Raw genomic sequence first — 23,597 nt, 5'->3', positions numbered from 1 at the left:
TTTGTAATATACTTGCTCAAATGCCCTTGTGGCTTGCAGTATATTGGCAGAAAAGGGAGAACTTTTCAAAGACGTATTTATGAGCACATTTATAATATCAAAAAGGGACTGGTTACACATAGTGTCTCTCATCATTTTCTTTTATGTCATGATAAAAATCCCAAAGGTTTACGGTGTCAGGCAATTGAGGTAGTTCAGGCCAACCTGAGAGGTGGAAATAGATTACAACAGGCTAGTATGCGTGAAGTATACTGGATCTATGAATTAAAAACACTTTCTCCAAGAGGGCTAAATATAGATTTTGAACTTAAAGCCTTTCTGTGATGTATTCTATTGTGATCATCTTTATGTCAATCCTGTCTCCATTTATTTATGTTTTAAACATTTTTTAATATTTTAATGTTTTATAATATTAAGGTATATATGTTGTCATTTGTGTAGTTTTGTCATGTTTAGTGTCTAGCCAGGCTAGTTCTTGTGCCCACCTTGATTATGGCAATTATAGGGTTAATGCTTTTTCAATCATGTAATTAGCCTATTGCCATTAATGACCAAGTGTATTTATACCATTGAGAGACAAGGTAAAGCACATCCCTTGAAGAAGTGTGCGGGAAGTTCTTGTTCATTTTAGAAGCATCTCTGTTCACGGAGGACATTGGGCATTAGCTGGTGGAGCCGTAGGGGCAGAGCAGTGAGAGAGGACACTCGCATAGGGAGCATCACATCGCGTTGCAACAGGAGCAGTGAGAGGCGTGACGTCACATCTGCCGGAAAGCCCTGCAGTTCAAGTGATTCATCTTCCACCCATATCACGTGGGGATGCCCGTGAGGGAGCTCCGGTCGCCATCTTTGGAGGACTACACCATCATCTCAGTGTGAACTGCTTTTACCCAACCAGGGTCTTGTGAGTAGGGTTTCAGTTTTACCCCCCTGGATATTCCACCTCCGGAACATAGCATTAATTGTGTTAATAAAATCGCTTTTTAACAATATATTTTAGCCTTGCTAGTTTTGTTGTGTTGTCTGTCTTGTCTGTTATGTATTGTTAGTTGGTTCTGTTTTAAAGTTAACAGTATTAGGCATACTGCACCATAATCTGTTTTCTTTCTTTTCCATATTGCACGGTCTGGGAGGAGAGTCGTCAGCTCAATTCCTCTGTTCATCTAAGGACTTTCATGTGGACTTCACCTTTTATGGTTTGGAATTGATTGACATTTTATTATTATTTTTTTGGCGCCGGTTTTTCTTTTTTTGTTTCTATGGTTCTTAACTGATTGTACGGTCAGTTTTTTCCTGGCTGCCAGCTGTTTATAATTTTATAATTTGCACTAATTATTTTATTTAGTACTCTTTTTTATGATTCATTAGCGCTGTTTTACACCGTCTTTTTCTGTTTCAGTCCACAATAATGTGACATTAAGATTGTGCAAATGAGATGCAGTTTGATGTTGTTTTGATATATACTGTACAGTACAGCTCAACCCCCTTAAAACGGTGTACTTGGGGTCCAAAGAATTACATCGCTTTATAAGAAATAACAGTACAATTGTATGCATTGTACAATAAAGTATTTAAGATTTATTTATTTATTTTATTTATAAAATGTTTTACCAGGAAGCAATACATTGAGAGTTACCTCTCGTTTTCAAGTATGTCCTGAGCATAGAGTTAAAATTATACCAAAAATCGTGTTTTAAAGTATTCATAAATACGAAAATTGGGAGCCACGCTTGCATTGTGTTATAAGTGGATTCGCGTTGTAACGAATCGCATTATAACGGGGTTGAGATGTAATTAGCTTGTTAAACAGGGGAACATAACGTCACAATATAAGACCCGATTTAATAGAGATTTGTGGATCTACTGTAGCCCATAGAATTCAAAATGTGATTTTTTTAACAATATTGATACTAGAATGGAATATTTGTTCTACATAAAGCATATTAAATTAAAAAACATAGTTACAGCCATCCTTAAATTTTTATGGAAATACAGTACGTCTATCTATTATTAATAAGGATTGGGGTATCTCCAGAAGAATGTAAGGACGACATTAAATAAGAGTGAACAATTTCAGTCATGTTTTGGTTTTGGTTCTAAACAAATTCAGTGTTTTGGTTTTAGTTCTGGTTTTGCCAAAATTCATTTGTTTCATCTTCTTCTTTTTTTTTTTTACCAAATTATGGAAAAAAATCAAAACAAGCAGCAAAATGTTAAAATAGTATAATAAAGCATGAGGAATGCTTCCAATAGGTCTAACATCATTAAACAAGTAGGAAACAAAAATAATATAACTGGAAAACTTTAAATACATATTTTCTTTATTCCACAAATGTTTTGTTAAAGAAATCTTAATTCTTTTTTTGTTTTGTTTTGTATTTGTTTTTTCAATGTAAGGTTCCTGTAGGTTCTGATTTCAAACTGTTTTTCCAATCATTGTTTTTAATCATGCAGAAATATACAATATGATGTGGGCAGGAAAGAAGGCAAAAACAATAATTGTGTACTCACTAAAATTAGCTTTAATCATAAAAAGCAAAGAGAGTCACATGCTTCATAACGGAACCTGCTTTCTTGCAATCATTTTGCAGTTCAAGCTTCTTCCCTGTATATTCTCATTGGTGGTCAAGTTTATCAAAAGCATTTGTATTGTTCCCATTATTCCATAACGCAGCACTTTAAGGAAGAACACTGCATATTTCTAGTGGACACACAGCTCTTAATATTCACTTGACAAAGTCAAAAGAAAACATATTTTGCCGAAAAATCATTAAAGTAGTATTCAGTTCCACCCATCTACTCATAAAAAAAGAATACTGGCTGCTTACACCGAACTGATGCCGGCAGCATCAGAGTGGCGACAGGCTCGCTGAGAGCTCCGGCGGGTCCCTGTGAAGGGCTCTGCCATCTTGGGCTATGTTGCGCATGCGCAAGATGCTGCGCATGCGCAGTATAGGCGCAATAGTGAGAGTAGGCTCCGTGGGGAACTACAGCCCCCAGGATGCATAGGGGCAAGGCACCAATTGACCAACGGCAGCCAATAGGGCTCTAGGATTCCCTGCTGAAGGGAATAGATACATTTGGCACGCTGGAACAGCGCATCAGTCGGTGCTGGGATAGGATAAGGGTAGGGTGTGTATGTGCAGGGAGCCAGTGGCTCCTGCACTAGGCCAGAGACCCCCCTTAGGCCCCAGCTAGGCCCCGACTCCTCTCAGCTTGTGGTTGCTGCAGGGACCAGCCCATAGGATAAGGACACGGCCCTGTAGGACCAACATAAGTGAGGGACACAGCCAGGATGTGGCGGCATCCTGGCCCTTGGTGGTCTGGGACCAGATCACCCTCTGAAAAGACTATCGTGAGGTGGACACCTCATGTGGAGACTTTCCCCCGCAAAGACGGACGCATCGGAGTTGTCAAGCACAGTTGGGTCCATGAACCCCATCACAGTACACAGCGCGCCCAGGTGTGGACACACCCGGCAGGTACTAACACCCACAGTATAGAGGCAACGCTGACCACATATAAAGGGTGTGGCTATATCCTTTTGTACACTAGGGTGGTTGAGTGCCCGAGGGCCTCATAAGTTACTGTGGGGTCTGTTGTCAAGAGTGTGGGATGTTGGTGGGGGGTTATGGCTATGTGAGGCTGACGGGTAGCTGTAACCAGTAGCCATAATATAGTGCTATAGTAAACTATTATTTTATGTTACCCAGAGTGGGGTTATTGTGTGAGCATATAATTATGGCTCACAGGAGGTCTGAGCCTCCGCTGCAGGGAGCCTGAAATTATGTTCGTCAGAGCCTCCATCTGTAATGGATTCTATGATGTGGAATTGCCCGTTACAGGACCTATACATATAATATATATATAGCACATATGTATGTATGTATATATATATATATACATATGTGCTACATATATATTATATGTATTATATAACAAGAGACAGGGGGTGCCCAATGCTGCATCCAATTGACAAAACATATAAAGTAAAATACTTCAATAATAATAATTGGTTATTTAGTTAACCCTTTGGCCAAAGGCGTCATAAGCCTGCATACCAACGTCAAGGTATAACCAAAATAATGCAGGTCCTACACTACACTGTGAAACCTTTCCTTTTACCTCTGTGAGAGGTGAAAAAACCATAATGGGTCTTGTTCCTGCAGCAAGTGAAATGACCTTCCAAGTTAAAAGGGTGAAGGAGGAGGAGTGAGCTCTGGGGGGAGGTGCCACAGCCTCCAAAGAGACATAGGTTAACACAGATACCCAGCAAGCTCAAACTCCCACAACCACCACAAAGTGAATATATATTTATGTCAACCAGAGAGCTACTGAGCGTGGCAATTGTATATAACATGAGACAGGGGGTGCCCAATGCTGCATCCAATTGACAAAACATATAAAGTAAAATACTTCAATAATAATAATTGGTTATTTAGTTAACCCTTTGGCCAAAGGCGTCATAAGCCTGCATACCAACGTCAAGGTATAACCAAAATAATGCAGGTCCTACACTACACTGTGAAACCTTTCCTTTTACCTCTGTGAGAGGGGAAAAAACCATAATGGGTCTTGTTCCTGCAGCAAGTGAAATGACCTTCCAAGTTAAAAGGGTGAAGGAGGAGGAGTGAGCTCTGGGGGGAGGTGCCACAGCCTCCAAAGAGACATAGGTTAACACAGATACCCAGCAAGCTCAAACTCCCACAACCACCACAAAGTGAATATATATTTATAACTTGGAAGGTCATTTCACTTGCTGCAGGAACAAGACCCAGTAAGGTTTTTTTCCCCTCTCACAGAGGTAAAAGGAAAGGTTTCACAGTGTAGTGTAGGACCTGCATTATTTTGGTTATACCTTGACGTTGGTATGCAGGCTTATGACGCCTTTGGCCAAAGGGTTAACTAAATAACCAATTATTATTATTGAAGTATTTTACTTTATATGTTTTGTCAATTGGATGCAGCATTGGGCACCCCCTGTCTCTTGTTATATACAATTGCCACGCTCAGTAGCTCTCTGGTTGACATAAATATATATTCACTTTGTGGTGGTTGTGGGAGTTTGAGCTTGCTATATGTATTATATGTTTGGGTCCTGTAACGGGCAATTCCACATCATAGAATCCGTTACAGGTGGAGGCTCTGACGAACATCATTTCAGGCTCCCTGCAGCGGAGGCTCAGACCTCCTGCGAGCCACAGGTATTGCACCACACACACTGTGATCACATCACCTCACAGAGGGTGGGGGATATATGTGTTACATTAGATTTGTATATTATCAAGTAATATCAATCTTTATTTTACTCGAAAAACCAGCAAATAGTGCCCTCTTAATAAAAGCACCTTTAAATAATGACTGCATACATCTTGAATGGATACATTTCCACCAGACAAAGCTTGAGGAATTCCTAAGAATACAAAAATAATAAATCATTGTGTGTTGCTTTATATATTAGTTCACTTGCATGTCTTGCACAGGTCTCCCAAAGTAGCTTCATTAAGTATCATTATCAAATGTCACACAACAGTTATACTGCAGCTAAAGATTCCGGGTAATTATTATTATTTACTTCCATATAATTTATGTACAGTATGTATGTGTCTTTATTAATATAGCGCCATTAATGTATAGAGGGATTCACAGCAGTAAAACATGTGACAATCCTATAAATACCAAATAATACAAATAACACTTAAAGGGAAGAAGTGCTTCAGACCTAAAAGTAAAATTTCGGAAGAGGAGTTCCTGCTCCAAAGAGCTTACAATCTAATTGGTTGGTAGGAAGAACATACAGAGACAGTAGGAGGGCATTCTGGTAAGTGCGTCTGCAGGGGGCCAAGCTTTATGTATGAGGTGTAAAGTATCAGCCACGGAGCTACTTGTTATTCATTTATATTCCGTAGCACAGTACAAAAGGGTTGGAGGATGAAAGACAATAAAATAACAAACATTAACATACATTGTTACAGTACGTAAGGAGGGCCCTACCCCAAGGAGCTTACGCTCTAAAAAGAAAGGGTAAGTGGAAATATAAGGTGCAGGTGACGGTGTGTTTTGGATTTACCAGAGCCGCTATAACATCATCGAATGGTAGCACATTTTCTGACATCTTTGGCTGTCACCTTTGGCGCGACGCAGATGTCAGCAGAAGAGCTTCTGAATAAATTCAGCTCTACTATGCAAGTCCTTTAGTCCAGGGCAGTGTTTTTCAACCTGGGTTCCTAGGAAACATTGGGTTCACCCAGGCATCCTTAAATGGCTCCCTGCAATTTTCAGTTCATTTGAAAATTGTGCCAAATCCCAAAGAATTTCCAATGTATCTGATCTCAGACGCGCTATTAGAGAGGGTTGGGGATCCTTACAATGCATCTGATCTCAGATGCGCTATTAGAGAGGGTTGCAGAGATTTACAATACATCTGTCAGGAAGCGGGGCTCACGCAACACCTCCTTACCTGGCTCGGAGGTTGTTGCTGCCACCCCTCGGTCCCCGTGGAGGTATCCCCATCTCGGTGTCCTGCTATCCCGGCCGGCGCTGGCTAACGCGGCCGCCATCTTGCCGGGATGCACACAGGAGTAACTTACACAGTGCGCGTCCCCGGCTGTAATTTATTCACCCCTCTGGGCTTCTGGCCACCCCTCCCATCAGCATCTACAGTCCCGCTCCTGCCTCTACACTCTGATCACAGGCAATGATTACAGCCTGCACCTATTACAAAGCGCTCCACGGCACCCCCCTGCTCTGCCTCCCTCTGTGATTGGTTCACATCCATTTATAACCCCTGGTCTCTCTGGGAATCATTGCTCTGCACATCTTTTGCTAGACTCGTTTGGATTTGGCTTGTTCTCTTGCTTCTCTTGTTCTCTTGTGTACTTCTCTTGTGTACCCGGCTTGGCTTTCGAATCTCCCTCTCTGGCTCTGGACCCCGGCTTCCTCCTCACTACGCAGTCTCTCTTCGCCCCCGATCACGGCTCGCACCTCAACCTCCCGAACCTCTGGCATCCTCGACCCCCGGCTACTGCAATCACCACGATTCTTCCATCTCCGGATCCGGCAAGTACCTTTTGTTATCTACTAAATTCTCCTGGCCTGGCAACGTATCTACCACATTCCGGACACGCTCCTCTGCTGCGGGTGCGTGGTATTATACATTCCACCTCTGTCTAGGGACGGGTCTGGTCTGCGGGCAGCACTACCGTGACAGCATCTGATGTCAGACATGTTAATAGAGAGGGTTGAGGTTCCGCAGACTTTCAAAATTTAATTGTAGGTTCCTTAACCAAAAAAAGGTTGGAAACTACTGGTCCAGAGCAAACAAATTGCAGAAGGTGGAACTGATGAAACCCATTGCAAGCAATACCAAACCCAATAACATGCAAATTAGTGACTCTCCTTAATCTGGACTATCTTAACCCAGCCTTTATTGTACAAGCCGTGTAATGCTGCAGGATAACACTTTCTGAAGAAAATCTATCCTCAATATACAAATGGAAAGCTAAAGATGAACACACTCAATGCTGGTCACTCTGCCAGTTAAGGTCAATATGGGCAGCCCTCTCTACTATAAGTCACGTGGTTTTTAAATCAGGGCTTCCCCACAGTTTACAACCACCAACAAAAGATACCATTTAGTTTGGAAAACAGTTGCTATTGTGTTAAAAAAAAAAAAAAGACGCTAATGAGGTTAGGTAGGGTTAATACAGCTCAGGGTTTATTAAACAAGGAACAATATTGCATGCAAGTCTCTGCACCTTTTATTCAATAGCCACAGGTTATTTTAAAGCACCAATCCATGCTACTTTTGAAACACAGATGTAGTCAACGTTATTACAGCCATTACCTCAACAGTCTGCATCAAAGCTGGCGTGTCATTTAATGCAAGATTTGACGCGGTGCCACTGAAACAAATGTGTCATTTAATAAAATTTTTGGAACATTGGTACATTAACCGGTGCACGGTTAACCTAATGTATTACGCTTCGGAGTATGTTGGCGCGTTATTAAAACAGTCAATTATAATAAATAATAATAATAAATAATAATAATAATACAGTAACAAAAACATTAGCTACATCTGTGAGCACCTTTTTAAGATTATACTAACTTTTTTAATTAACAGCACCTTTCAACATAAATTCAGTTAAGGTTCATAGGATTTTTAATCTGTGAGATAGCAAGTTCTCTTTATTCATTAAATAATGCTGATACCATATGTAAAAAGGGCTTTCTTTGAATCTCAAGAAGTTTATTACGACTCTTGACCTCTATTATTGCTGTTCATTCATTGGGATTTAATTTCCCTGTTTAACATACAGTACAATGAGGTTGCACATGCAAACCTATTTCTTTCAATAAATGTTTAGGGGAAATTACCTGTTTTCCACTTAAATGGCAGTACTTTTCCCCTTCAAATATATTTCAGATAATTATTTTTCATCTGTGCTCGGCACTCATTTGAACAATGTTTTTCTAGCAAATTATATTTTCTCTGCAAGACATATCGATATGGTATTAAGAGTGCTCAGAGGGCTGTATTATGTGATTATTTTTTTAAGGCAATACGTTAGATTTGAAAACTTGAAGATTTGGATGTGAAAGAATCTTCTGGATATTATGGGAAAGAAAAATGTCACTTGTGAGAACATTCACGCCTCAGACAGGTCTGCTTTTCACCATTATCTCTTAGCATGCAATGCTTCCACTACAGCCAGGGATTCTGGGAAATTACATGCAAATGAGTACACAGTGCCACCTTTGCTTCTTATCCATTTTAACATCTATAACCCTGTAGCAGGGTGCATTCCCATGTCTAAGTAGATTTACAGGAAAACCTGTATGGAGAGTTTGAACCCAGCACTGAGCAGGTTAATTCAGAGCAGACTTTCCTAATTAACCTGCTCCTGGATTCTTTTAAAAAGACTAAAGCTCCCAGTGCTACGAGATCTTTAGTCCATGGAAACACCATGGACTGCTGGAGAGATCATGCAGGGATGACTTCGCTGTAACCCAGGAAGATACTGGACCCTTAACCACTGTGGAGAGCAACCTGCACTGGGACCCTTTCAACCCCCCTTCCCCATTATCCTATCCAGACTGGAGGAAGCCAGATCCTGAAGGTAACTGACCTACACCTTGAATTGTCTATGATTATTATTTGTAAAGGCTTTCAACCCCCCCCCCCCCCCCCCTCAACCTATAGATGGTGTGTGGTGTGGTGTAGTCAGTGCTCCCTAGGAGAGTTAGGCCTGTTTTGTTTGATTCCTTTAACCCTGTTTTTGCTGAACACAAGCTGTTAAATTTATGATAAAGGGTTGGCTAATAAAGACAAGATTTGGAGCACAACTGCCAGGAACTACATGAGGGGTAGAAAAGAAACAGAAATAGTATATACTGTAAGACACAGGATTGCACTACCTACCATCTAATAGGAGGGTAATGGATGCACGCACAAGTTGGATGAATAAAACAGGCATATATTACACTCAAACTGGGCAATCGGCTGCAGGACCTTGAAAATATGATATCCAACTTCAAAGGGGGGGAAAAGTGTCTTGAACCCATGTGTTAAAGGGATATCCAGGGTGGTTGCACACTTATGGATATATTAGATATTCTCTCCAAAAACTGTTAAATAACACTTAACACTTAAACTGGGATAACTAGCAACACAGACACCCTCACTGCTAAATAACAGACACATAAAATGCATTGGACCTCATGTCTGAAACAGAAAACATTTGTATACATATCCTGAGCCTGCACTATAAATGCAACATGGTTATATTGCTTATATTTTCTAACTACTTAATAATAATATTATGTTCATGTATAGCGCTGAAAGTTTTACGCAGCGCTTTACAGAGACATTTTGCAGACACAGTCCATGCCCGGTGGAACTTACAATCTATGTTTTTGGTGCCTGAGGCACAGGGTGATAAGGTGACTTCCCCAAGGTCACAAGGAGCCGACACCAGGAATTGAACCATGCTCCCCTGCTTCAAACTCAGTGCCAGCCAGTGTATTTACTCACTGAGCCACTCCTTCTCACTACTTGGCAATTATTGAATGCCTTGTGATTGAGCTTACATTTCTCCAAAATGTTAATGTTGCTTTCAGGTTCTTAAACAAGCAAAAAATTCCCCTACAAAATCACAGCTTTGTTTGTTTGAGTTTAGTTTTAGCATAGTAGCATTTGTGTAACATACATGACTTCAGGTATAAATGTTTAATCCCAAGGAGAGGTAGTGGTGCACAGCAGTGACAAAAATAGAGCTCAGCACAAAAAGATATAAATGAAAAACAATTTATTAAGTAGGTGACGTAAGGGATCAAGATGTGGGCAAAACAGTAACTCAAACGCGTTTCGCACGCTTCTGGCGCTTTGTCGAAGATTCTAACCCTGACTATGGTTACATATACAGTATATCCCTTTACAGATACAGTACTCTGTTGCATCGGTCTTTGGACAATTAGTCTACATTTCTTTGTGACTTCAGGTATATCCAGTGTCAATAAGATACAACCAACCTAAAGTGCAGTTCCATGTAGGACCAAAGTGAACTTATTGCAATGACTGGTTTTAATGTAACATTATGTATAATATTGTAATGCTCTACAGTATATACTGTATATATCATTCTGCCCCTTGTCCAGATATGAACTAGGAAAGGGATGAACAAAAGCAAAGATGCTTAACATGCAGAAAACAAAATAAAAGGCAAGAGATAAAAGTACTAAAACAACTCTCAGGTCAAACTTAGTAATGTAAAAAGAAAACGTTGACAGGATGGTGTACAAATACTGGTCTAATTTTAAGGAATGAGTTGTCAAAATGTAACACATACACCGATTCACTGCCATTATTTACCTTTAGTCATACAGTATGTGGAACCACATCTTCCAGTAATAAGCGTCTTTCCCTAACAGTATTCTCTAGTTATCATCCCCTTTGATTCTGTTATGTGGATCTTAACCTTCATTTCTCAGGTATGCACTGGTTATTTGTTGCTGTCTCTGCTTTTAACATCTGTTATGCTGACCTGATTAGTAAATTACACACCTTGCATAATGTAGGTACAGAAGAAATGTCTAATTACAAATAACATTTGTCTTCTGTGCCTCTCATGTGTTAATTGAGCTGTGTATGAGCAGAACCTAAAGCTGCAGTTCAAGCAATAACCTGCTTGTGTAGTTTTTTTTTTTATAAATCAGGTCTGTACTATGAGAAAATACCTGTAGTATTTTCTTTTTTTTTTACAATTTTTAAAGACATGTTTTATATATTATAATGTAGCAAGCATTTGTGTTTCTATAGAAACAATTTACAAAATCAGACCCCCTTCCTATTCTGAGACAGGCTCCGCCCCGCCTTCTACCTAGCAGGGCACCAATTGTATCTAGCTACTGCCTTGTCACATGATCTTCTACACACAACTTTGCATCCTGGGTACTGTTTTGCAGCAATAACTGAATAAAATAATCCCAAGAAAAATGATTGATTGTAGGAGAACAGATCGATCTGCAATTTAGCTAATCACTTGTCAGTGTGCAGATTATATTGATGCACATATTGAATGGAAAAAATATATATATTTTTTATTAAATGGTAGCTTGAACTGCTGCTTTAAGTGGGATCAGGTGACTTCTTAGGCCTATTTACTGTATTTAGAGACACACTGGGGAAGCTGCACAGCAGGGGGCAAGCAGAAGTGAAAATAGAAGTGGAAAACTTTGGCCCTGGATTCTGGAATTGAACGGCACTGGAAAGGAGGATATTTTCTAACACTGACCCAAGACACAGCGCCCTTCATTCTCCAGCACACATTGAATTTCTGACATTTTGCACATTGCCCTTATCCTCATTGCCCATTTTCAGTTCCCAGCCCTCAGGCTATTCAACAGTAACCTTACAACAGTGCCATATCTCTTTTTCTGTTTATATTTGCTTTAACCTCACCTCTTTTCAAACTAAACTTTTCTTTCTACAAGCCTCGTTTCGCTAACTCCATTCAAATTTCCCCATCTTGTCTTCATTATCCATTTTTCAGTTCAAATTAACTGCTTCCTATCTGTGCCCTATGATTCCACTCAGCTATACCCCTGGCTCTAAAGCACATCCCATCAAATTCTTCTCACAGATCCTCTTTGTTTCCTTGCTTCTCCTCCTTGCTTATGGGGATATCTCTCCCAATCCTGGTCCCTATTTTATTTCTACATGCTCTCGACCTTATGCAGTAAACCCCTCTAACCTCATACCCATCCCATGTCAACCTCCCTCCTCTCTCACTTTTTCCTGTGCCGTTTGGAATGCACGCTCCATTTCCAACAAGTTCCTCTCTATGTATGACTTATTTTTCTCTCACACTCTGCTCCTCTTTGCTATAACTGAGGCTTGGATCACTGGAAGCCAGCGTCTTTTATGGTGGCTTTTCTTCTCCCACACTCCTCGCCCTGATGGCACAGGTGGAGGTATGGGGCTCCTCCTGTCCTCAATCTGCCATTACCAAACCCTTCCTATTCCTCCCTCTCTTTCCTTTCCTTCCTTTGAGGCACAAATTGTCCAGCTTTTTTCTCCTCTCCCTTTCCATGTGGTGGTCATCTATCGCCTACCTACCTCTATTCATCCCCCTTCAGTCTTTCTATCTCACTTTGAATCCTGGCTCTCCATCCTCTCTTTTCAGACTGCCCTGTTCTTCTTCTTTAGCATGAATAACACATTTAGGGAAAGATGGAGGGTCCTAAAAAAAAATATTTCAGGGATCTAGGCCAAAAGCTTAAGGCAAGGATCTCCAAGGTAGTATTTTCTGAAATACTACCAGTGCCATGCGCTACCGCAGGGAGACAGTCAGAGATTAGCGAGGTTAATGCATGACTAAGAAAGTGGTGTAGGAAGGAGGGTTTTGAGTTTTTAGGGCACTGTGACTCCTTTTCTTAGAGGTGCCATCTTTATTCTAGAGACGGATTGCACATCAATGAAGAGGGATCTTCTGTACTAGAGTTTGAATGCTAAAAAGGTTGGAGGAGATTTTAAACTAGGATGGAGGGGGGAGGGGAATGAAACAGATAATAAACTAAATGAAATAGCTGAGGAAACAAGGGTTTAAGGAGATAGAGTAGAATGGGGGCAAGTGTGAGTTTGACAAGCAGCGGGACATTCATAGTAAATACAGATAATACTAGAAAACTTCTAAAGTCTAAACCAAGTTGGCGCAGGACGGAAGGAGAAAAAAAGATAATAATACAGGCTGAAAAAACTTAAATGCATGCTTGCTAATGCAAGAAGCTTGACAGATAAAATTGAGGAGCTTGAATTAATAGCTGCAAGGGAGCAGTATGATATCATAGGCATTACTGAAACATGGTGGGATGAAACTCATGACTGGATAGTTAATTGAGAGGGTTATTCCCTTTTTCGGAAGGATCGAATAAAAACAAGAGTATGCTTATATGTTAAAGCGGATCTAAAACCTTTTATAAGGGAAGATGTTTATGAAGGGAACAATGAAAACGTAGAGACCTTGTGGATAGAAATTAGCAATGGATGTAAAAGTGTAAAGAAAATGTTTGTAGGGATATGCTATAAACCACCAAATATCTGTGAAATTGAGAAAGCTAAAATACTTTTGCAAATGGTGAAGGCATCAAAACTAGGTCATGATAGCATAATGGGTGATTTTAATTATCCAGATATAGACTGGGGCAATGAGATTAGAATTACAACAAAAGGAAACAGGTTTTTGGGGGTGCTTAAAGACAATTATATGACCCAAATAATTGAGGAACCAACCAGGAGAGGGGCAATACTGGATTTGGTAATATCAAACAATGTAGAAGTAATAGTAAGTATTCAAGTCCTGGAAAATTTGGGTAGCAGTGATCATAACATGGTCTAATTTGAAATAAATGATCAAAAAACAGATTACTTGGGTTCAACAAAGACCTTAATCTTTAGAAAGGCAGATTTTAATAAACTGAGGACTAATCTACAAGTAATACATTGGGATGATGCTTTTGCAGGGCAAAATGTAGAAGCTAAATGGGCAGTCTTTAAACCATGGTTAGAAAACACACTCATCATAAATAAATTCCTTCCTGACTCCAAAAATTGGCAATCGGAATAATCCCTGGATCAACATCCTTCCCATGTATACTTATTTGGTATATCCCTGTATACCATTCCTTTCTAAAAAGATGTCCAACCTTTTTTTAAACAAAATCTATTGTATCTGCCATCACAGTCTCCATGGATAATGAATTCCACATTTTAACTGCCCTTACTGTCAAGAACCCTTTCCTTTGTTGCTGGTGACATTTCCTTTCCTCCAACCTTAAGGAATGGCCCTGTGTCCTTTGTACTGCCTGTGGGATGAATAGTTCTTTTGAAAGCTCCTTGTATTGTCCCCGAATATATTTGTATATAGTTATCATATTATTATTATTATTATTATTATTATTATTATTATTATATCCCCTCTTAGACGCCTCTTTTCTAATGTAAATAAATCTAATTTAGCTAGCCTCTCCTCATAAGTTACATTGTCCATCCCCTTTATTAATTTGGTGGCTCTTCTCTGCACCCTCTCTAGTTCCATAATGTATTTTCTTAGGATTGGTGCCCAAAATTGTACTCCATATTCAAGGTGTGGTCTTACTAATGCTTTGTAAAGGGGCATAATTATGTTTACTTCCCTTCCATCCATTTCCCGTTTGATGCAAGATAAGATCTTGTTTGCCTTTGAAGCTACTGCATGACTTTGGGTACTATTGCTAAGCCTGCTGTCTACAAGCATTCCTAAATCCTTCTCCATCAAGGATTCCCCCAATTTATCCCTATTTAATTTGTAAGTCACCTTTTTATTCTTGCATCCCAAATTCATAACCTTACATTTATCTGTATTAAACCTCATCGCCATTTACCTGCCCATGTTTCCAGTCTCTCCAAGTCCTTCAGAAGAGAAATTACATCCTGCTCTGATTCTACTACCTTACACAATTTAGTATCATCAGCAAAGATGGAGATTTTGCTCTCGATGCCAACCTCAAGGTCATTAATAAACAAGTTAAAATCAGGTGTCCCAGGACCGATCCCTGAGGTACTCCACTGATGACTTTAGCGCAACCTGAAAAAGTTCCATTTATGACAACCCTCTGTTGTCTGTCTTTTAACCAGTTCTCAATCCAGGTGCATGTATTATTACTGAGTCCAATTTTCTTTATTTTGTACACCAACTTCTTGTGTGAAACCGTATCAAAAGTCTTTGCAAATTCTAAGTAGACCACATCATCTGCTTTACCCTGTCTAAATTCCTACTTACCTCCTCAAAGAAACAAATAAGGTTAGTTTGGCATGATCTATCCTTCATAAATCCATGCTGACTATTACTAATAATTTTGTTTTCCATTAGGTATTCCTGAATATAATCCCGTATTAAACCTTCAAGAAGTTTCCCCACTATTGAAGTCAGGCTTACAGGTCTGTAATTCCCCGGTTGTGATCTAGCTCCCTTTTTAAATATAGATACCGCATCTGCTTTCCGCCAATCTTGTGGTACTGAGCCTGTGGAAATGGAGTCCTTGAATATTAAATATAGTGGTTTGGCTATTACTGAGCTTAACTCCTTGAGAACTCTTGGATGTATGCCATCGGGCCAGGTGCCTTATTTCATTTAATTTTTTCAAGCCGCTTATGAACTTCTTCCTCAGTTAACCAATTGTTCATTAATATGGATGTTGTGGCTTCCTCCTGCGTCACTACTACTGCTTTTTCCTTATCTCCAATAATCTGCCTACCCATCTCACACTGAAAGGGTCCTATATTTTCTTTTCTCATTTTTTTGTTTTTAAGGTACTTAAAGAACTTTTTAGGGTTGACCTTACTTTCTATTGCAATCCTTTTTTCATTATCCTTTTTTGCTAATCAATAACACATCAAATACATCAATAATTAACACTCACAAGTCTAACCAATGCTGACTCTTTTCTGTCTTTGACTATCTATTCAGTCCTCGGTCTGTTACCTGTCTTTCTTCCTCTATTTTACCTCAGGCCTTTGCTGACTATTTCAAGGCAAAGGTATATTCTATTCAGCAAGACATTCCCTCTGTATCCTCCTCACATTCTACACCTCATTGTAACTCTCCTCCTGCCTTCCTCGACTCCTTTTCCTATAACACAGAGGAGGACGTGTCGCTGCTGATGTCCTCTACGCTCTCTACAACCTTCCCTCTTGACTCAATTCCCTCAAATCTCCTCAGATCTCCTGTTTCTACGCTAATCTCTACTCCAATACATATTTTCAACTCCTCCCTCTACTCCGGGAACCTTTCCCCCTCCTTCAAACATACAACAGTTATACATTTACTCAAAAACAGCAAGCTTGACCCCACCCATCTCTAATTATCGCCCTGTTTCCTCTGCCACTCTACTGCCAAAACTCTAATGCAGGCCCTCATTCTCTCCCATCTCGACTTTTAGAACATTCTACTGTCCAGCCTTCATGCCTCTCACCTGTCTCTCCTACTCTATTCATGCCTCTCACCTGTCTCTGCTACTAAAATTACTTCACTCTCTCCTAAATCTGTCTAAGAATCTCTCCTGCTGAAATTCCTCTCCTTGCTTCCAATTAAGCACTGTATCACTTAGAAAATTTTCCTCCTCACTTTTCAGGCTATAAACGTCTTTCATCTCAGCCCTAGTTTCTCGCTATGCACCTGCTTGACTCTTGCATTCTACTCAATGATGTCTTCTGTCTACCCCTTTTTCTATCGAAAGTCAACTCCCACCTAAAACCTTTCTCACTCTCTGCCCCACACCTCTGGAATGTCATTCCCTCAATATCTGACTGACACTCTCTCGCTCCACCTTTAAGACCTGTCTAAAAACACACCTCTTTAAGCCCTGGTCAGTGAGGGATGGGGGAGAGCAGAGAGCAGGTGGCACAGATTGGGGGCAGGAGTGAGGTGGAGATTCAGCCTGCCCCTGCTCTCCATATAACATCAAGGGTAGGGGGGAGTTATGGTGTGTGATATGTGTCAGTATATGTAACTACAGTATGCTGTGTCAGTATGTTTAAGTGTGCTGTGTGTGATGATGTGTCAGCGTGCTGTGTGTCAGTCAGTGTGCTATGTGTCATTGTCTGTCTGTGTTCTGTGTTAGTGGCTGTCAGTGTACATTTCTTTGTGTCAGTGTCTGTCAGTGTTCTGTGTATCAGTGTCTGTCAGGGTACTGTGTGTCAGTGGGCTGTGGGGTGAAGGGGAAGCACAGAGGAACTTTCCCCAGGATCAAAAAACGCATAGTTATGCCTCTGCCATTGGGCATTATCAGGCAGTTCTTCATCAACATCTATAGACAGTTACAAGGAATCAGAATTCACAGTAAAACTACTGAACAAAAGCCCAAGTTGTTTGAAATATAAAAAGCTACTGTATTAAGATGATGTGTTTCTATTATAATCAGTTATATATGATTAGGGCTTCCTGTTATTAGTGTTTATTTTTTCATAATTTTTTTTTTTTTCAGTGTTTAAATTGTATTAAAAATCTCTGTTTATCAGTGTTAACAATGATTTTTTTTTTCAAGCATTTTAATTTGATGATTGGTCCACTTTTTTGTTGCTTCCATACGGCCCCATTACGCCTTTCTGGGGACGATTTGCCGAGGAGGTGTTTATTGGTTTTAACCGAAGGGGCAACATTGTTTCTGCTATATGTAAAGAAAAAAAAAGACAGTGCACAACTTCCCATATTGTAAAATAGTAAATTATATTACAAACAATTAAGTGGTAATAATATGCACGTACAGCAAGGATGAATTAGTTGGACAGGGCATGTTTAGGGTACATGTTACCGCTCTGCTCGTCTCAGCCACAGGACCTGGGAACCTTAAAGTCATTGAGTCGACCATGAACTCCTCTGTATACCAAAGTATTCTAGAGTCAAATGTGATCTGTCCGACAGCTAAAGCTTGGACGAAATTGGGTCATGCAACAGGACAATGATTCTAAGCACACCAGCAGAATGGCTGAAAAAGAAAAGAATCAAGGTGTTGCAATGGCCCAGTCAAAGTCCAGACCTCAACCCGATTGAAATGCTGTGGCTGGACCTTAAGAGAGCTCTGCATAAACAAATGTCCGTAAGCCTAAATGAACTGAAGCAACGTTGTAAAGAAGAGAAGGCCAAAATTCCTCCACAACGATGTGAGAGACTAATAAAGTCATACAGAAAACGATTTCTTAAAATTACTGCTATTTCTTAAAGTTCTACAAGCTATTGAATCATAAGTTTACTTGGTTTTTCACACATGGCTTCTCCATTTTGGTATTTTTGTTAAATAAATCATGACACAGTGTAATATGTCATGTGTTGTTGTTCATCTGAGGTTGTATTTACCTAATTTTTAGACATGCTAAGGATTAGATGATTGTTATTATGTCCTGATATGTAAAACCATAGAATTCAAAGAAGGTGTTCACACCACTGGATAGATAGATAGATAGATAGATAGATAGATAGATAGATAGATAGATAGATAGATAGATAGATAGATAGATAGATAGATAGATAGATAGATAGATAGATAGATGGGTGACATATTTGGGCATTTTAACAATTTAAATGATCAATGCCATATTTAATAAATACATTATTCCCATTGCATTCAGTAGGATTGCTTTGCTTTGTTAAATATGGTGCTGTTTTAGATCAGTTTTGTAGCCAGGAGCATTTAATAAATAGCCCCCAATATTGCACAAACTTAATGTATTATATATAGTGGTAAATCTTTACCGCAGTAACCTTCTGACAGAAGAACTATCAACCGTTCCTATCCCAGGGGGCCAGTAAAGCATTGCCTCGGAATGAATTTCTGCCACTGTGGCAGTGGCAGATACAATACCTTTCTTACGCTGTTTAATTGTGTGGTAGTAAAGGCACAAAAAGTCTTTGGACACTGAAGCAAAATAAATGTATCAATTCAAAATGGTACAATTGAAGATGGCACAATATTCAGTTAATATGCCACTGTGTTGCCCAAATAACACTGAGATTAGCCTACAAAACTCAGATGTTGTCAATCAACTGATTCAATTCAAATTAATATGCGCTGGTGGTGTATGTATGAAGATGTTTTTATCTTTCTTACATTGGATGCAGATGTCTAAGGAGCAGACGTTAGTGCCGTGTAAATCTGGCTTATCTAATGCACAGAGAAAGGAAAACTGCACCAGCTGTAGGCACAAATGTTGATGCAATCTATTATTGCACTGACTTTCTCCTCCCCTAACTCCCCCAATAACCTCTCCCTAAATTGCTCTGTGGTACAAAAAAAGTAAAATTGGGGCAAAACTCCTTAGAACATTGACTAAAGTGGCGCAGTCCAAATAAGTTTACACCTCTTTTTGGAGAAATACTCCAATTTCAGCTACTTCGTTCATATGGCCATATATATTTAAAGACACAAGGGGAAATGCAGCCACACTGTAAAATAGCAACAAATGATCTGCCAGTGCTCCAAACCACAGAGGCATCCAAAGTCCCAAAAGATCAGCAGTGAAGATGAAAACAAGATGGGCACACAGACTTCCTAATAATCAAAATGTATTGTGCAAGTATTCCCTTGGCACAATAAATGCTGATTATTACCAAGTCCTTGTGCCCATCTTATTTTCATCTTCACCCCTATATATTTAAAATCCCACCTATATGCTTTCAGGTGCCTCATCGTATACCAGAATGACAGATATTATGCATGCATATTGCAATACTGTTTAAGCATATAATGCTCAAAGCACAAAAGAGGTACCTACTGTAAACTGTCAATTAGATAATTGTCTTGAAGTTTGGGTGTTCCTTATTTATAACAGACTTTCATAATTCCATTGCATTACAGTAGTTTGTGTTAGAATAACCATACGTTGTAACATACTTATATATGCAAGTATATGTATATATATATATATATATATATATATATATATATATATATATATATATATACATACCTGCCTAAGACATGCAGATGAGCATACAGTTGTATTTGCATATTTGCTTTCCTGTGGAGGGTCTTTGTCACTTTTTTTACTCACCATAACTTAACTCAGTATTATGGTGTGTATATATATAATATATATATAATATATATATATATATATATATATATATATATATATATATATATATATATATATCTTTAAAGTCCCTGGTACTGCTGTCCCTGAAAACCAATGCAGGTGAAATTAGAAATGCCCATAAAAGGAAAAACCCATATGGTTGGTGTCACGCCAGTGTATGTTCTGTAAGACCACAAAGCAGTAGGCAGGTCACAATTTTCATGTGCTAAGGAGATAGTCTTTATAATTAAACAAACTATCTTTATCAACAATATTTCTAATATCGGGAGGCATGCATGTACAGTACAGTATCTGTTGCATATTAATGAATTTCCATGAAGAAAGTAACATTATTTTGATACAAATCAGATGCAAACATCAAACTTTGATTACCGCGATAAATAATTCCATTTACTTCCCCCCCAAAAAAGAATAGCATCACAAATCAAGAAACACTATCTAGTTTATATATCGAACAATAAATCAGTTTATTAAACTATTACAGACAGACAAATATTACAGATAATTTTAGTACGTGCTAAATTCTGTTAAACATTATCTCCTTCATCAGCCTTACATCTTATTGGGAATAAACTAAAACACAAGCTATACCAAAAAGCACTACAAAAATTAATGTTTAAATATATTTCCATATGAAATAATGTGAGAACATTTAAAGATGTAATTACAAAAACAGTAGAATACACAGCAAAATACATTCTGACTGTATGTTTCCTCCTTTAGAAATATTTTATCATGTATGTATTGTATGTAGATCCCAGAACAATGGAAGACGTTATTTCTGTAAATGTGTATTTTGGAAGTAAAAACTGGAAGCAGCAGTATCTGACAGACTGGAAATAAAAGAAAATTGTAATAAAATGATCAAAGATCCTACATTTTAATTCTCTACACTGAAGCACTTAGCACTTACATACAATCTTTACATATACTTGCGGATCAAACCATAATACATTTGATTGTACATATCATTAGAAATATCTATTTAAAAAAAACGCAAATACTGTCCAACCAGTTCCTACATGTTGTTATTGAAATGCACTCCGCCATACATTGACCATTACAATGGGACAAGGCAATGACCCCACACTATACGAATGAAGAAGCCAAGGTCAAAGAATTTTTTTTTCAAGATTACGCGGAAATAAATCAAGAGGGGGAAAAAAAAAGGTGCTGCATTGGATGAAAAGATTCAGCCAACCTCATCATTTCGAAACCATGATTGGGGGAAAATACTGCCTAAACCATTATGGATAATAAAAGACTTTCATGTGGTAAGAGTCATATTGAAGCCCCTCATGTATACAATGTATGAAGTCATGATAATATAGTACATATCTCAACAGAGCGTCATAAGAGCTTCATTTTATATGATTACAGTATTTACAATGATTTAATCATTCTCTATTCTTCCTAGTTGACAAGTACTTTTAAGCAGGGACCTTAACCATTTCATATTAACAACTTTGTCACATGGTCTTTTCCACATTAGACAGCAATTACATTTCAGGCAGAAAAGATCATTATTTCTGCCTATTTTTCACAATATTATGAAAAAATGCATTGTGAATTGATTCTATAAGCAGAATCTATAACAAAGGCAGAAAATAATAGGAGACAGTTTTAACCCATATGTTTTCTACATGAATTGTAGAAAAAAGAAAATCTAACAGAAATCTAATGTTTTGGAAATCTTCCAGATTTTGCAGCCATATGAAAATATTGAATTTCAAAGTGGTTTATGAATTTATTGGCTGAATGTATTTCAGGAACTTGAATAAGAACCTTGGGAAACAGCACTCTAAAAAGTAATTGTAATGTTTCAGTTTGAGACATAACATGCTAAAAAATAACTACAGTATGAAATGACTGCGGCTGGGTCTTTGGCAGACAATACATTTGTAGTACTGCAGTGTAAGTTTAAATGCATTAGTAAATGAAAGGTGTAAAACTGGAAAGGAAACATAAAACCGTTACAACAGAAACAAATCATTAGCAACCAGGCTTTATTCAACGGCCATATTGCATTACCCCATACGTGATCCCCATCACCAATTCTGGTGCTATAGCAAAAGGATTGCAGTGGAATCTAGAGTAGGAAGCAGGAGGCTCTCAATCATTCAGCTACTTTACTTTAAAGGGAAGAAAAACAGGTTCAGTTGGGTCATTCATCAAAGTCGCCTTAATGCAATAGTGCTGCATAAACCCCTCCAGATTAAGGAAAGGAAAACATACAGTACCATTGCTTTCAACTGTGACCTTTTTAACATAAACATTGTGCTGTCTTTGCACCACTACTGCACCAGTTTGGAAGCATGATTACTTAGATAGAAACCCTCCCACGACTGATGAAAACATTAACGTTGTCACTGGCTACAGAGGCTGCATGGAAAAAAATGGGAAGTCTGCAGTGTACAATAAATGGGCACATGCATAAGACAATTCTATTAGGTTTCTCAGTATAGTAATGCCTCCATCTCCAAATATTTGTAGGCAAATACACTGAATGATTGTAAGGAAGGTAATGCTTTAGGAACTATGCAGTCCGTGATCTGCCATTCAATACTGTAGGCTAAACAGAAAATGCATACAGCACTGGTGATACAATACAATGTATGTAGCACGTTCACACTGGACAGCACCGTGACTTACCAATGCAGTTAGAGCATCTCACACTGTGGCATCCAAGATGTTCAATCCTAAAGCAGATCAGTTCCAACAAATTCAAGTTTTGTGCTAGTGACTGCATTTAGAGAGGAGGCTGTCAGAAAATTGCATATGCACTAATCAAATAAGCCCTTTATCAGAAATCTCCCCCCCCCCCTTCTCAATTAAAGAATGGTCTCAAAACGATGTGATCTCAATACAGAAACCAAATTGCAAGGGAGAAGCTCTTGCAATGAAGGAATTCCCTCACACAAATGAGCTAGCAGATGATACCCCTCCCTTCTAATAACTTTCAGCCAGAATGCAGAGAAAGTCAATCCATGAGGGAAACAATATCCAGACCAGGAGTGCTGATTCTGTGTGAATTGTGGCTTGCTCTGAGGGAATTGCAGGTCCCTCTTCTCTTTCACCAGACAAAGCACAAGCAAACCTAGCCGGTCCTGCGGGGAAGAAGAGACCACCCAACAGTGAAGCAAAAAGAGACTCTGCGCCAATCACCTCCCTTCAGCTCTCCTTATACATATTCATATATTTCCCTTGACCAATTAGGGTGTGAATGGGCTTGTCTTATTTAAATTACGCACTTAAATCAAACTCAGTCTTTCAGCTACAACTCTGGTTACATGGTCTCAGAGCTCTTTTGAAATGTAGATTATGCTGTATCTGTTTGTGTGTACATATATTTGGTGCTTAAGCACTAGAGCACTACAAAGTAATCTTGATATGTGTAGCCCTGTTTGACACTGACGTAGAGTGTTATTCTCATTTTAGTCCCAAATCACATCCCACATGTTTGTTC

General features: G+C 38.9%; 1 protein-coding gene across 5 annotated transcripts in view; it reads right to left on the bottom strand.

Moving 5' to 3' along the window:
* The window catches only part of ADCYAP1R1 (ADCYAP receptor type I), a 373,008-nt gene extending 349,750 nt beyond the window's left edge, over positions 1–23,258 (bottom strand). For all 5 annotated transcript variants that reach the window (XM_075587966.1, XM_075587968.1, XM_075587967.1 and 2 more), the window contains exon 1: positions 22,784–23,258. The gene's annotated coding sequence lies outside the window, so the exon portion shown is untranslated. The remainder of the gene's footprint in view (positions 1–22,783) is intronic.
* Positions 23,259–23,597: the final 339 nt, after the last annotated feature.

The sequence above is a fragment of the Ascaphus truei genome, chromosome 2 (genome assembly GCF_040206685.1).
Source record: "Ascaphus truei isolate aAscTru1 chromosome 2, aAscTru1.hap1, whole genome shotgun sequence".
NCBI classification, from domain to species: domain Eukaryota; kingdom Metazoa; phylum Chordata; class Amphibia; order Anura; family Ascaphidae; genus Ascaphus; species Ascaphus truei.
Note: the sequence above shows the minus strand (reverse complement) of the source record. Positions and strands in the feature narration are given on the sequence as shown.